The sequence below is a fragment of the Callorhinchus milii genome, unplaced genomic scaffold (assembly GCF_018977255.1).
Source record: "Callorhinchus milii isolate IMCB2004 unplaced genomic scaffold, IMCB_Cmil_1.0 Scaffold6, whole genome shotgun sequence".
In the NCBI taxonomy this organism is placed as follows: Eukaryota; Metazoa; Chordata; class Chondrichthyes; order Chimaeriformes; family Callorhinchidae; genus Callorhinchus; species Callorhinchus milii.
The window spans coordinates 24,434,147-24,448,611 of record NW_024704747.1 but is presented as its reverse complement, the minus strand read 5'-3'; the positions used below and the strand labels follow the sequence as shown (position 1 = coordinate 24,448,611).

Below are 14,465 nucleotides of genomic sequence, written 5' to 3'. Positions count from 1 at the left end.
TAAAGCAGAAATTCTTACAAACAGCCTCAAAGCTGTGAACATTTAATGACTCTGCCTTAGATCTTTTCCATTTCATTTTATATCCTGAAAAAGGTGGAAATTAGTCCATCTGGTTGAGAAATACTGGAGCAGGGGCATCAAGATTAGTAATACATATCCAAATGTTATTACCATAAAGCCCTCTTTTATACATGTGGTCACCATCTGGATTCTCTTTATACCTATGTAAAATCTAGTTAGGCCCATAGTTATGTCAATATTTGCAGGTTAGCTATAAATATTTCTGTTTCAAGCTTTTTGTTTTCTGTTTTCCTGATGTATCCAGGTACATACACATCGCTGACTGACAAGACTGCTAGAATATGGACCACAACACAACTAGTGCCTTGGATACAACTGGAGTGATTTATCTGCTATTTCTTCTTCTCTTTCAGGAAAGTGTGAGGCACTTTTGACCAGCCGACGTGAACGGCGCTATACAAATGTAATTTTGTTGTTGTGTTGTTGTTGTTGTTGTTGTTGTTGTTGTTGCTGCAAGTCAAAGCACGAATGGGTAGGGTGGTCTCAGCTGGACAAGCAGTGGGAAGCTTGCCAGATATTGCTCTCGATAGCAAGCTATGCAGTTTTCACTAGTTAAACTCCTAAAATATCCCAAGGCACACTCTGGGATCCTCGAACCTTGGCTCTTACTAATACTCTTCAAAAAACAACCTCCCCAGAATAAGATCAGAGCTGCTGGATCAGATAATATACCACATATGTGCACAAGCACTCTGGTTCAATTTTCTCTTCTGTTTGATCAGCTGGATGGATGTCTGACACATGTAGCATCCAAACCAGACTGAGAATTCCACATATGTAAGTTACCTACACATGGAACTCCCTGCGTCTGGAATGAAACGTATACTCTCTCGCCAGCGGGACATACCCTGTTTACTTGGTTTTGGAGAGAAGTGAAGTAACATTAAATTATTTTCCAATTTTGACAGTATAAATTAAAAAAGCACAGGCCCGTGAAAATATTTTTGGCATATTGATGTGCATATAAATCCATATAAGTGAGCTCAAAGTACATTACTCTCAGCTTGTATGATTTAAAATTGGAAGCCAAAGTCTTTCACTCACATTCACACTTCCACTATTCACTATTGAGGTAATCTTATAATTCTCTCCAGCTACCATAATGTTTATCTGTAATAACTTGTACCTGCTTCCATATATTAGGTAATTTGTAGTGTACAAATGGTGGAAAGAACATTACTGCGGATACCCCAATATAAGATATTTAAGTTAAGACTATTGCTTTATATTCAAATAGGGATATCAGCTACACACTGTTCAAAATGGTGAGCGATTTGAAAACTCAGAACATCCTGATAAAGATACATGCTTATGTTGTCCTTACACTGTAACTAGTCTCTCTCCACTTGACACGCTCTTTTTGAACGTAATGTGTTGCCAGATATAAACTAGTAATTATTATTTGAGAGAAACTGTATTTCTCTTCCCTTTTATACAGTTTCCTGTATAGATATCTTAGCCTATTGTCTCATTCACTCTGAAGCAGTTGCATTCCTTTATGTGGGTTGCATACGAGTGCCTGCAAATTAGTTTTATGCTCCATGTCACTGAGGTCGTTTTTCTTCTCTTCACCGAGTGAATTCAAATATATCTACATTCCCTCCAAAAGATTGCGAAGTTTTTACACATTCCTTTAATGCACATTCACTTGGAGCTATTACTGAGAAATGCTAATTAAATATGGCAACGTTCCAAATATATTTAAATGTAACCTTCCCATGGGAAACCAAAAATATCAATGTAATGTTCCCAGTGAAAAAATAAACTTTCCCATCTGTTTCTTACTGTGCAACATGAATTTTAATGAAAAGTCCCTGAAGACTTCATGGGAAGTAATGATAGTGCAGGCTCTAGCTTTTGTGTTTTGTGTCTTATGCAGCAATATTTCATTATTCAGAACAATTCACTCCTTATATCTCTTTCCAATCTCATCTAAAATATCAAGATAACAGTGTGCTTTAAATTAGATCCTCCATTTGAAAACAGAAACAGTTAGGAATGACAGCGATTTGCAGTTATCACTGCTCGCTGTGTAGCACACTGCATGCGTGTTGATGAACTGTGGTTGTTTTGTGCCCGATAAATATGTTTATAAATTATGTAGTTCTGTGCTTCACTTCGAACTTTGTATGCACAACTGATATTTGTTACAGATGTGGCACAAAGACAAATCAACATATTGGCAAAACCAAAAAGAAGAATCATCTGGGGTAAGCTGCATTGTACTCCCTTGCACTACACAATCATAATGAACGTTTAAAATTCATACATTTTTTTTTAGCGGTCTCAGTTGTGATAACATTGGGAGTGTCATTTGCGGTGTTTTTTTTATATAGGATTCATTAATAGCAATCAGAATTATACAATTAAAATAATGAAAATAATCTTTGCATTTGGTACCGAGCCTTATTCATAAGGAGGATGTCTCAAAGTGCTTAATATGATTTACTGTAAAGTGGAGTGACTGTGTATTTGACAAATGCCCACACAAATATATATAGCATGCCTTCTGGTAACCAGAAGTACATCACACCAACCCAAGGGATCTACCTTCTGATACGGTTTACTTTTCAAGCAGAGTTGCTGAATTTTGACGGAAATCCTAATGGGGTTATTCATTAAGGAAATTAGACCCCAAATTAGACCCCAATCTAGAAATTCCACCTGTACACTGTATACTTCTGTGGTAAATAATTGCACCATGGAGGAAGGGTCAATTTCTAGTCCGTTACCAAGGCAGAGGAGGAGAAAACCATAGACTAAATCAACTCAAAACTCACAGAGACCTCCATGTGACTGTCTCCAGATTATGGCGTATGTCATCCAGTCACTTTTCCCAATTGGAGAGAGAAAAGGTGTCCTAAAATTGCAAACAGTGAAGAGTGAAAGCCACACGTTTGCAAGTAAATCAAAATTCTGAATACTGCAGTACATTCAGTGATGCTCCTTTTAATAATAATAATAATAATCCTTGCATTTGATATAGCGCTTTTCACGTCGGGAGGACGTCCCAAAGCGCTTCACAGAACACACTGTAAAGTGAAATTGACTGTATATTTGTGGGCGAACGCGGCAGCCAATTGCGCACAGCAATGTCCCACAAACAGTCATGGATTGAAAATGACCAATTTATTATTTTTGGGGGGGTTTTGGAGGGATTATTATTATTGTTATTATGATAACCTGTATTTCACCTGAAGCTGTTCACCCCTCCTCCTCCTCCGCCGGTCGCTGGAGATTTTTCATCAACCAGAGGATAAAGACTTTTATTATCTTCAAGCAAGTAGCAATGTTACCATATGTCTATTGTATGTTTATTGTGGCACGTTTTCACAGCTGGTAATGTTACGTGTATGCTGTATTCTACAAAGGATGATACACGGCTACAATGGTTAATCCTTAATAATTTACTAACTGATCAATGCCATTTTCAGCAGACAGTTCCGATTTAACCAAGCCATACTGATATTTGTCACATTTTTGTTTGTACAGGATTAAATATGAACTATAAATCACGTTAGAAACATGCTCATTACCTCTCACTTGGTTACTTATGTTGCCCTTACACTGTAAATAGTTTCTCATATATTTCCCCAATATATTTGTTGCTGAATCTAAATCTGTTGTGGAATAGACAGCCACAAACACTGATCATTAACATTCACGACATTTGCACATGCAGTATTTTCCACAAAAGAGCTTTTATGGGAACACAGAAGCCAGCAATTGTTTTCTGATGCAAATGTACGTGAGTCGTGCATACGACATTCCAAAAGTCTGATTTTGTGGTTTGGAAATATTTTTGCATAATCTAGAAATAGCTGGTTTATTTTAGTTCTGTTTATTTAGAAGGGTTCAGAAAGGGCAGAATACTGTTTAACTTCTAAAATTTTGCTGATGTTCTTCAATCTGTTCTGTGAACCTAATGGAGGGATAGACCACAATTTGTGCACATTGAAAAATATTTATTGTTGTGTAATGAGGTAGAACAACGATTCGGTCACTCAATCAACAAGCACTTTATCAAATGCAAGGGTTATTATTATGACCCCAACATAGGTGTTTGAAAATATAAATTTCACATTCTATTAAATACCAACCTCTACTTTTAATATCCTTCCTTATATTGTAATATTTTATTTCCATATTTCCAATGGGGGAAGCATGGGAGTGGTTCAAAGGTGGAGCTCACAAAGTCAGAAAGCACTGGTAGGGAATGTAAATCAATATCCCATTTAAATACACACTTTGATGGAGGATGTGATCTCCTCTTTCAGAAAACGGATTCAACCCGGATATGAACATTGTCATTCCAGATTCCCTGATCCAAGAGAGTATGAAACATGAAAAATACCATTACCCACGATATAACACCACAGCTAAATGGGAAGAAGAACGGTCAGAAGCCAAATAGAGATATTGGTATTCTGCTGGATATTTTAACGATATTGTTTTGATACGCAGAAAACAGTTATTCTACACTTTACAGTAAAATCCTGTGAAGTGCTTTGAGATGATTTGATGATGTGATCGGGCTCTGTATCAAACGCAAAGATTATTGGTGCATCGATTTTCTTACTCTTAATGATGAATGGCAGATTAAGTCTTTTTTTTCATGGCCACCAGATGGTGCCCTGTTAAGAGAAACAGTACAAAGTTTTTAATTGAATGCAAGCTAAATAGTTTAACAGCAAATAAAACAAGCCAAGACATACCCACTTGTTCAACCAAGAAACTCACTCACATTCGCCTGGACGTACAACCATGCACTTTCAAATGAGGATCTGCACAAGAACATTTTGTACAGCCTCCGCATATATTATCTTGCACGTGGAAATTATGAGAAAAACAAGAGAGCATTCACCCTTTTTAATGCCATTTTAGAAGCGGCACAGAGAATATAACATAAAAGGGCAGTGGTTCAAAAGGATTCTCTTTTAATAAATGCATATTATATTTGAGTTTGTGATATATCAAAAGAGATATATTATGTCTGTCAATGTATACAATATAGTAAATATAATATGTGTCGAGTCAGATATAGTTAGAACAGGAGTGACATTTTACTGACGATTTCAAGAGAATAACATTTTTATAATAATCCCTGCATTTAATATCATGCCATTCACTTTAGGGGGATGTGTCAACGTTCTTCACAGGATTTTCTGTAAAGTGTAGGGATTGTGTATGTTGTGGGTGAATTTATTCTCAGTTCAGATAGGCAACTCTTACAGGCACCTTAGTACAACAAATTTCCCACCAAGGCACATAAAATTGCACCAAAACTCAATAACATTGAGGAATTCCTTAGTCCAAGGCAATGAAGCAATGAACACTTCCCCACACCTTCAGCAAATCTGCTGAGGCCAAAATTTAGCGGTCAACTGAACAGTTTAAGCCCTGTTCAGAATCATTGTCTCTTTTGGGTAGTAGTTTGGTATTCGTTAACGCAAGTGGTAGCACTTTCACCTCTGAGTCAGAAAGTTGTGGGCTCAAGCTCTATGTCAGCGTTTGGAATCACACAGTCTAAGCTGACACTCCAATGCAGTGCTGGGCTGTGTTGCATTTTTGGAGGTGCCGTCTTCAGATGAGACATTAAACCGAGGTCCAGTCTATTTGTTCAGGTGGATGTTAAAGAACCCATGGCCCTATTCGAAAAGAGACGGGAGTTTCTCTCTCCTGGTGCCCTGGCAAAAAAAAAACCCTCAAATAAAATTGGTCATTCACTCCATGGCAGCTTGTGGGACACTGTTGTGCTCGAACTGGCTGTCGTGACTCATTCACAAGATACACGGTCCATGCACTTCACGGTATATCCTGTTTGAAGATCAATTCTTAAGATTAGCTAGATATGTGAATGAGGATCCAAGTAAAACCAATCCTCTGCAAAAATACCTCATACCCATTAGCAAGCTTCCATTCCTTATCAGGGTATTAAATATAAGCAATGCAACATATTATTATAGTGTTTATCTTGTAACATAGCCAGTTTCAGAAAGAGAACAACTTGTTCCATGATAGGCAGGAGGTGCTTGGCTGCAAAACAGAACCTAAATTATACAGGGAAATACAGTATTTCCATACTTAAATCAGCATGATTAGATATAAGTGGAAGAGGAATATAAACACTTTAAAAGTTAACTGCAATATTACCGACATAGATAATTGTGCCTTTTTATTCTTAGTATGAATGACTCACTCATTTTCATCTGGCTTGGAAATGAATTGATTACAAACAAGAGCACTTTGTAGCAGAACACAGGCAGTGTTACATTAATAGTTACCGCCCTGTAATTTTTTTTAAAAAAAGAAATGGATATTGAAGGTTTAAAACCTGTTAGCCTTTTGAAGTCACAGTGGCTTTCTGTGCAGACAAAGATAAGCATCCGCACTGGAGAGTGTTCGCATACAGCTTTGGCATTGCTAAACATAATTTGATTTCTCAGCACTTTTATCAGTACTATATTATTTCCTCGATCAGTGTGCTTTTTCAAAATTATTTTTTCAGTGTGTATTTAGAAATGGATTCAGTGACTAGTAGCAGCATGCATTAAATATGAACCTCGCAGGCAGGACAATGCATGAATTTGCTACACCTTGTAGTTCCCTCTGTGTATAATTATTAAATAGTGGAATATTGGAAGAATATTTCCTGGAACCAAGAGAAGCATATCCAAGGTAAGCATCAGTGTTTGGGTGGATATAATTGCAGCAAAAGTATATATTTTTAAAATCAAATGACTGGTTATACCAGCTACAATTAAGATCTGGTTAAAGGACTTCAAAGACATCTGGATTGAAATCTTTTACTCAGCACTAACTTAACAATAATCCTTGATTTGATATTGCGCCTTATTATGATGTTGAAACATCACAAAGCGTCGACAGGATTTACTGTAAAGGGGAACGGCTCTGTATTTGTAGGTAGACATGGTAGCCAATTTGCATACATACAGCAATAATAATAATAATCACGAAGGGAATAACTAATTTTATCTGGGGTGGGGTTGTTGGCCGATGATGATGGGAGGAATGCCCTTTTCTTTTCAGACAGTAGGGCATCTTTACTATCCACTCGACTAGGCAGACTTGGTTTAAAATTTCATTTAAAGGACGGTATCTCCAACAATGCAAACCTCCTCCATAACTGTATTAGACGGTCAGCCTAGATTATGAGTTAAACGTCCCACGATTCAGTAGAGTTGAGAGTGCTACCAGGGGTCACCGTCTATATTCATGAAACTTGTATAGGTCCATTTGTTTGCAGTGGAGCTTAGAGATTACTGTGAATAAAAGTGTTACCAGTTCCTGTGTGACATAACTCTGTTTAATCAACATTTCTGATGATAGTCTAATTGTAGCAAGTGTACCAATGGCAATCCTCTGATATGATACAATATTCATCGACTTCTGAAAAGACACAGCTCCAACTTGCACAGAGTTCTCAAGGCTTTTAGACTTTGTAGATAATTCTAAAAAACATTTATTTTTCTTACCTACAAATTGACTGACCATATCGGTCATTTGTACTGTGGGGTTAAGTGCCTATCGAACAGGATATGTTTTGCTACTAGTGCTGTCAGTAGAATCTGCTGATCATCCAGGCAATGATCCACACCATATCTTCTATGTAAAACAAAGACATGTGGAGTCCTGCATTGTACTGATTAGAAAACTAGCGAGAGGACCCGGGTTCGATTCCCCGGTCCGAGCGAAACCTTAGGCAAGTTTCCTTACTCCATACGTCTCTGTTTACCTAGCAGTAAATAGGAACCCAGTTGTTGGTCGATTGGCGGATCGCTTTCTGGGTTTAATAATCCCACAAAAAAAAATTGGGTCACTCAATCCACACAACTGTTTGTGAGATACTTCTGCATGCAATTGGCTGCTGCATTTCACCCACAAAATTACAGTCAATTCACTTTCTGTGAATATTCTGTAAATTTCTGTGACGTGCTTTGAGAAACCTCAATGACCAGATGAGGTGTTATATCAAATGCGAGGATTATTATTATTATTATACAAAGACACACGCAGATGATATTGGACACACATCTTAAATCGAAGAAAGTATGCGGTTCAGCGAAGAGCATCTTGTTGACTGTCACCTTCCTCAGTGTGAAGTATAAATGTAACAGGTTGTGAATTCATTCAGTCATAATGATCCCTTGAAACTCCGATCATTTTGTTCAGGCAGAAGTGAACCATTCCACTGGAACACTTGAAAATCATGCTTGTAAGCTATAGTAAAGGGCCATTCCTTTTGTGTGCAGTGTATTAACGTGATTAATTAACAATACTCAAGAGAACCAATTTAAAATGAGTTTGGGAATTCAAAAATTGAGAAGCTGCTATAGATTTTGAAGTGGGACGGATGGGTGTGATTTTCCCTGTCCATCTTAGTGAATCATGTATCCATATATATATATATATATACACATGTTTTCTAAACTAATGTTTTTAGAATGTTTTCTAAAACATTAGGAAATGTTTTCTAAAATATTTAGCAGTAGCTCCGGGGATACGCACAGCATTGCAAACACGTCTCCAAACTACAATAAACTGATAAATAAAAACTCCTTTTGTGTAAGTTCCGATTTTTGAAATAGTGTTCCTAAAGAACATAAAGCTCAGGATGTTTGTATGGAGCTTCGGGTACTGTAAGGTGATGATGGCGCTTAGTGCAATTTGCCACCAAACATATGTAACATCAAACGTGTAACTTTCACTGGCAGGGTCATGGAGACTGTACAACAACAACAACAACAACTTGCATTTATATAACGCCCTCCAAGCAGGTTAGTGTCTCAGACAGTAATCCAGTTAACTGTGTAAACTCTGCTGCATGTCCAACAGTGACAACAGTTCTTAGGAACAACATATCATGTCACTAAATACTTTCAGTGTTAATCCTGAAGATCTGTGAACATGTAAGCACTTTCCACAATCCCTGTTGAACTGAATGGTATGTTGGCTGCAAGGCTTGTGATTTCAGGGAAAGAGAGAGAGAGAGAGAGGGAGAGTGTGGGGGGGGAGAGGGGAGGAGAGCTGGTGGAAAACTTATATCAATCAGGTTTCAGTTATATTTTTGTCTTGTGACCAGTCAGTGCTCAAATAAACTTTTGCCAATGAAAATAGAGGGTCGAGATGTAGTTACACATGAAAACACTTGTATAAGAGTTTAGCAAATTGCTGTGTGTCTTGGTTGATTGTCAATGAAGTCGTCCTTTCTAAATTGTTTGTATTTATGCATGTTTTTACATACATTTTTATGATATATCCCATGTTTTTTTAAAAAAAAACTGCACACACCAGGGTGAAGAAGGAGATGGCTGGCCAGCCAGATGTTTAAATTCTTTTAAACTTGCCTTTGGAACTTTCTTTTTCTTTTTTTTTAGTGTGGGGGGGGGATAAATATTTTCACCATTAACTGGAACAAGATGAACACCAAGAAAGACGAAGGTACAGTTTGGAAGTGGAGTCAAACTATGCACAGCATCTGTTTGAAGTTTTTTTTTTCTGTTTGAAGTTGTTTAGGGGGAAAGAGAGAGAGCAAAAAAAAAATACAGAAGTTTAGACTCCTGAGCAAAACCTTTATTGTTCTCTCTGGCTGATCTCCACAGTTACCAGCATCCAACTCTGTCCTTCCCTTCATTCTGGGAAGCACTTTGATGCAAGTGAGGAAACCAGATGTGAATCCAAAGATAATATCAATGCAGCATCCTCTGCAACACACTGTAAAGCAAATATATATGTGTATACATATACATAACACACACACACACACACAAACACACATCTATAGACTGCAAATTGCAACCGTACACCAAAACACCATCTGAAAACAACACAAACCTAAATGTGTGTGGTTTTGTTTTTGCAAAAGGAATAATAAAGAATATTTTGAGTTCTGGCAAAGTTTAACACACACCACACACACATACATACATATATACACACACACATATATATATATATATATTGTCAGCTTTCTCCTTTACCTTGGTTTCCCCATTGATTGTGCAACTGAATCTGTTGATTGATTCATTTTAAAACTGATCATGTCTTTTCCCCCAGGGCAATGTCATTTCATTAACACTGAAGGTTGAGATCATTTGTAATAAGAGTTCTCTCTCTCTCTCTCCAGCAGATCATTTGTATTAAGAGTTTCTCTCTCTCTTTCTCTCTCTCTTTCTATATATAGAAAATCATTTTCTATTAAAAGTTTTCTCTCTCTATATATATATCAAATCATTTGTATTAAGAGTTTTCTCTCTATATATAGCAAATCATTTTTGTATTAAGAGTTTTCTCTCTTTATATATATATAACAGATCATTTGTATTAAGAGTTTTCTCTCTCTCTATATATAGCAAATCATTTTTGTATTAAGAGTTTTCTTTCTTTATATATATAACAGATCATTTGTATTAGGAGTTTTCTCTCTCTATATATATAACAGATCATTTGTATTAAAAGTTTTCTCTCTATATATATAGCAAATCATTTGTATTAAGAGTTTTCTCTCTATGTATATATATATATCCATACAATTGTATTTCTTGATCATTTTTGCTGAATAAATGCTGGGAATGAAGGCAATGTGGCTGATGACAGTCTGGGGGGAGAGGGGGAGGAGGGGAGGGGAGAGGTGGAGGGTGGGAATGGGGAGGAGTGGGGAGGGAGGAGGAGGAGGAGGGAGGGGGAGGGGTAGGAGGAGGGGAGGGAGAGGGGGAGAGGGAGGGAGGAGGAGGGGGAGAGGGAGGGAGGAGGGAGGGGAGGAGGAGGGAGAGGGAGGAGGAGGGGAGGGAGAGGGGGAGAGGGAGGGAGGAGGGGAGAGGGGGAGAGGGAGGGAGAGGGGGAGAGGGAGGGAGAGGAGGAGGAGGGAGAGGAGGAGGAGGGACAGGAGGGAGGAGGAAGGGAGAGGAGGAGGGGGAGAGGGAGGGAGCTGGAGGGGAGGGAGAGGGGGAGAGGGAGGGAGAGGGAGGGGGAGGAGGAGGGAGAGGGAGGAGGAGGAGAAAGGGAGGGAGGAGGACGGGAGGGAGAGGGAGGAGGGGGAGGGAGAGGGAGAGGGGGAGAGGGAGGGAGGAGGGAGGGGAGGGAGGAGGAGAGGGACGGGATGAGGTGGAGGGGAGGGAGGGGAGAGGGAGGAGGTGGAGGGGAAGAGGGGAGGAGGAGGAGAGGGGGGGAGAGGGGGAGAGGAGGAGGGAGAGGAGGGGAGAGGAGGAGGAGGGGAGGGAGGAGGGGAGGGAGAGGGAGGAGGAGGGAGGAGAGGGAGGAGGAGGGAGGGAGGAGGAGGGGAGGGAGGGGGGAGAGGAGGGAGGGAGGGGGGGAGGATGAGGGAGAGGGAGGGGGAGGAGGAGGGGAGGGAGAGGGAGAGAGGGGGAGGGAGAGGAGGAGGGAGGAGGAGGGAGAGGGAGGGAGAGGAGGAGGAGGGAGGGAGAGGGAGGAGGAGGAGGAGGAGGGGAGGAGAGAGGGAGGAGGAGGGGAGAGGGAGGAGGAGGGGGAGAGAGGGAGAGGAGGGGAGGAGGGAGGGAGAGAGGAGGAGGGGAGGGAGAGGGGGAAAGTTGGGAAGTTCTGCTCTGTGGTGGTAACACATGTACAGCGGAAGCGGAAGCGCTCCCCAATAAGTTGGTAAAGTTTAGCCATTTCTAGTGTGGATTTCTCTGCAGAAGAGACGGCAGTGAAGGATCGCTCTGATATGGTAGGAATGAGGGGTCTACTGGGGGGCGCTGGTGTGAGAGTGAGAGAGAGAGTGTGAGAGTGAGTGAGTGTGTGAGTGAGTGTGTGAGAGTGAGTGCGTGTGAGTGTGTGTGAGAGTGAGAGAGAGAGTGAGTGTGTGAGAGTGAGTGAGTGTGTGAGAGAGAGAGAGAGAGTGAGTGTGTGAGAGTGAGTGAGTGTGTGAGTGTGTGAGAGTGAGTGAGTGTGTGAGTGAGTGAGAGTGTGAGTGAGTGTGTGAGAGTGAGTGCGTGTGAGTGTGTGTGAGAGTGAGAGAGAGAGTGAGTGTGAGAGTGAGTGAGTGTGTGTGAGAGTGTGTGTGTGAGAGTGAGTGTGTGAGTGAGTGTGAGAGTGAGAGAGAGAGTGAGTGTGAGAGTGAGTGAGTGTGTGAGAGTGAGAGAGAGAGTGAGTGTGTGAGAGTGAGTGAGTGTGTGAGTGAGGGAGTGAGTGTGTGAGAGAGAGAGAGAGAGAGTGAGTGTGTGAGAGTGAGTGAGTGTGTGTGAGAGTGAGTGAGTGTGAGAGTGAGTGAGTGTTTGTGAGAGTGAGTGTGTGAGAGTGAGTGAGTGTGTGTGAGAGTGAGTGTGTGTGAGAGTGAGTGAGTGTGTGTGAGAGTGAGTGAGTGTGTGTGAGAGTGAGTGTGTGAGAGTGAGTGAGTGTGTGTGAGAGTGAGTGTGTGTGAGAGTGAGTGAGTGTGTGTGAGAGTGAGTGTTGGAGCTCAGTGTAGACACGACACGCACTGAGATTGGAGCAGTGCTGAGAGCAGAACACACTCACACACACACTGAGAACACACTCACACACACACACACACTGAGAACACACTCACACACTGAGAACACACACTCACACACACTGAGAACACACTCACACACTGAGAACACACACACACTGAGAACACACACACACACTGAGAACACACACACACACTCACACACAGACTGAGAACACACACACACACTGAGGCCACCAACACACACACACACTGAGGCCACCAACACACACACACACACACACACTGAGAACACACACACTGAACACACTCACAGACACACACACTCTGAGAACACACACACTCACACATACATTGAGAACACACTTACACAGAGAACACACTTACACAGACACATTGAGAACACACACACACACTGAGAACACACTCACACACTGAGAACACACACACACACTGAGAACACACACACTGAACACACTCACACACACACTGAGAACACACACACACACTGAGAACACACACACTGAACACACTCACACACACACACTGAGAACACACACACACACATACACGCACTGAGAACACACTCACATACACAGAGAACACATTCACACACGGAGAACACACTTACACACACAGAGAACACACTTACACAGAGAACACACTTACACACACAGAACACTTACACAGACACATTGAGCACACACACACACTGAGAACACACTTACACACACACATTGAGAACACACACACACTGAGAACACACACACACACTGAGAACACACTCACACACTGAGAACACACTCACACACTGAGAACACACTCACACACTGAGAACATACACACGCACTGAGAACACACTCACACACACTGAGAACACACTCACACACTGAGAACACACACAAACACAGAACACACTCACACACTGAGAACACACTTACACACACACATTGAGAACACACACACACACACACTGAGAACACACACACTGAGAACACACACACACACTGAGAACACACTCACACACTGAGAACATACACTCACACACTGAGAACATACACACACACACTGAGAACACACTCACACACTGAGAACACACACACACTGAGAACACACTCACACACACTGAGAACACACTCACACACTGAGAACACACACAAACACAGAACACACACACACACACTGAGAACACACACACACTCACACACACACACACACACACTGAGAACACACACACACTGAGAACACACACACACACTGAGAACACACACACGCACTGAGAACACACACACACACACACTGAGAACACACACACACACACTGAGAACACACACAAACACTGAGAACACACACTGAGAACACACACACACACTGAGAACACACACACGCACTGAGAACACACACACACACACACTGAGAACACACACACTGAACACACACACACACTGAGAACACACTCACACACACACTGAGAACACACACACACTGTGAACACACACACACACTGTGAACACACACACACACTGAGAACACACACACACTGAGAACACACACACTGAACACACTCACACACACACTGAGAACACACTCACACACTGAGAACACACTCACACACACTGAGAACACACACACTGAGAACACACACACACTGAGAACACACTCACACACTGAGAACACACTCACACACACTGAGAACACACTCACACACACTGAGAACACACTCACACACACTGAGAACACACACACTGAGAACACACACACACACACACACTGAGAACACACACACACTGAGAACACACTCACACACACACTGAGAACACATTCACACACACACACTGAGAACACACTCACACTGAGAACACACTCACACACTGAACACACACACACACTGAGAACACACACACACACACTGAGAACACACTCACACACAGAACAC

At 41.2% G+C, this 14,465-nt stretch overlaps 1 protein-coding gene across 1 annotated transcript in view; it reads left to right on the top strand.

Annotated features, from left to right (window-relative positions):
- The first annotated feature begins 11,607 nt into the window (after positions 1–11,607).
- The window catches only part of itprid2 (ITPR interacting domain containing 2), a 65,473-nt gene continuing 62,615 nt past the window's right edge, over positions 11,608–14,465 (top strand). Inside the window, 1 exon segment of the mRNA XM_007890103.2 lies at positions 11,608–11,785. The gene's annotated coding sequence lies outside the window, so the exon portion shown is untranslated.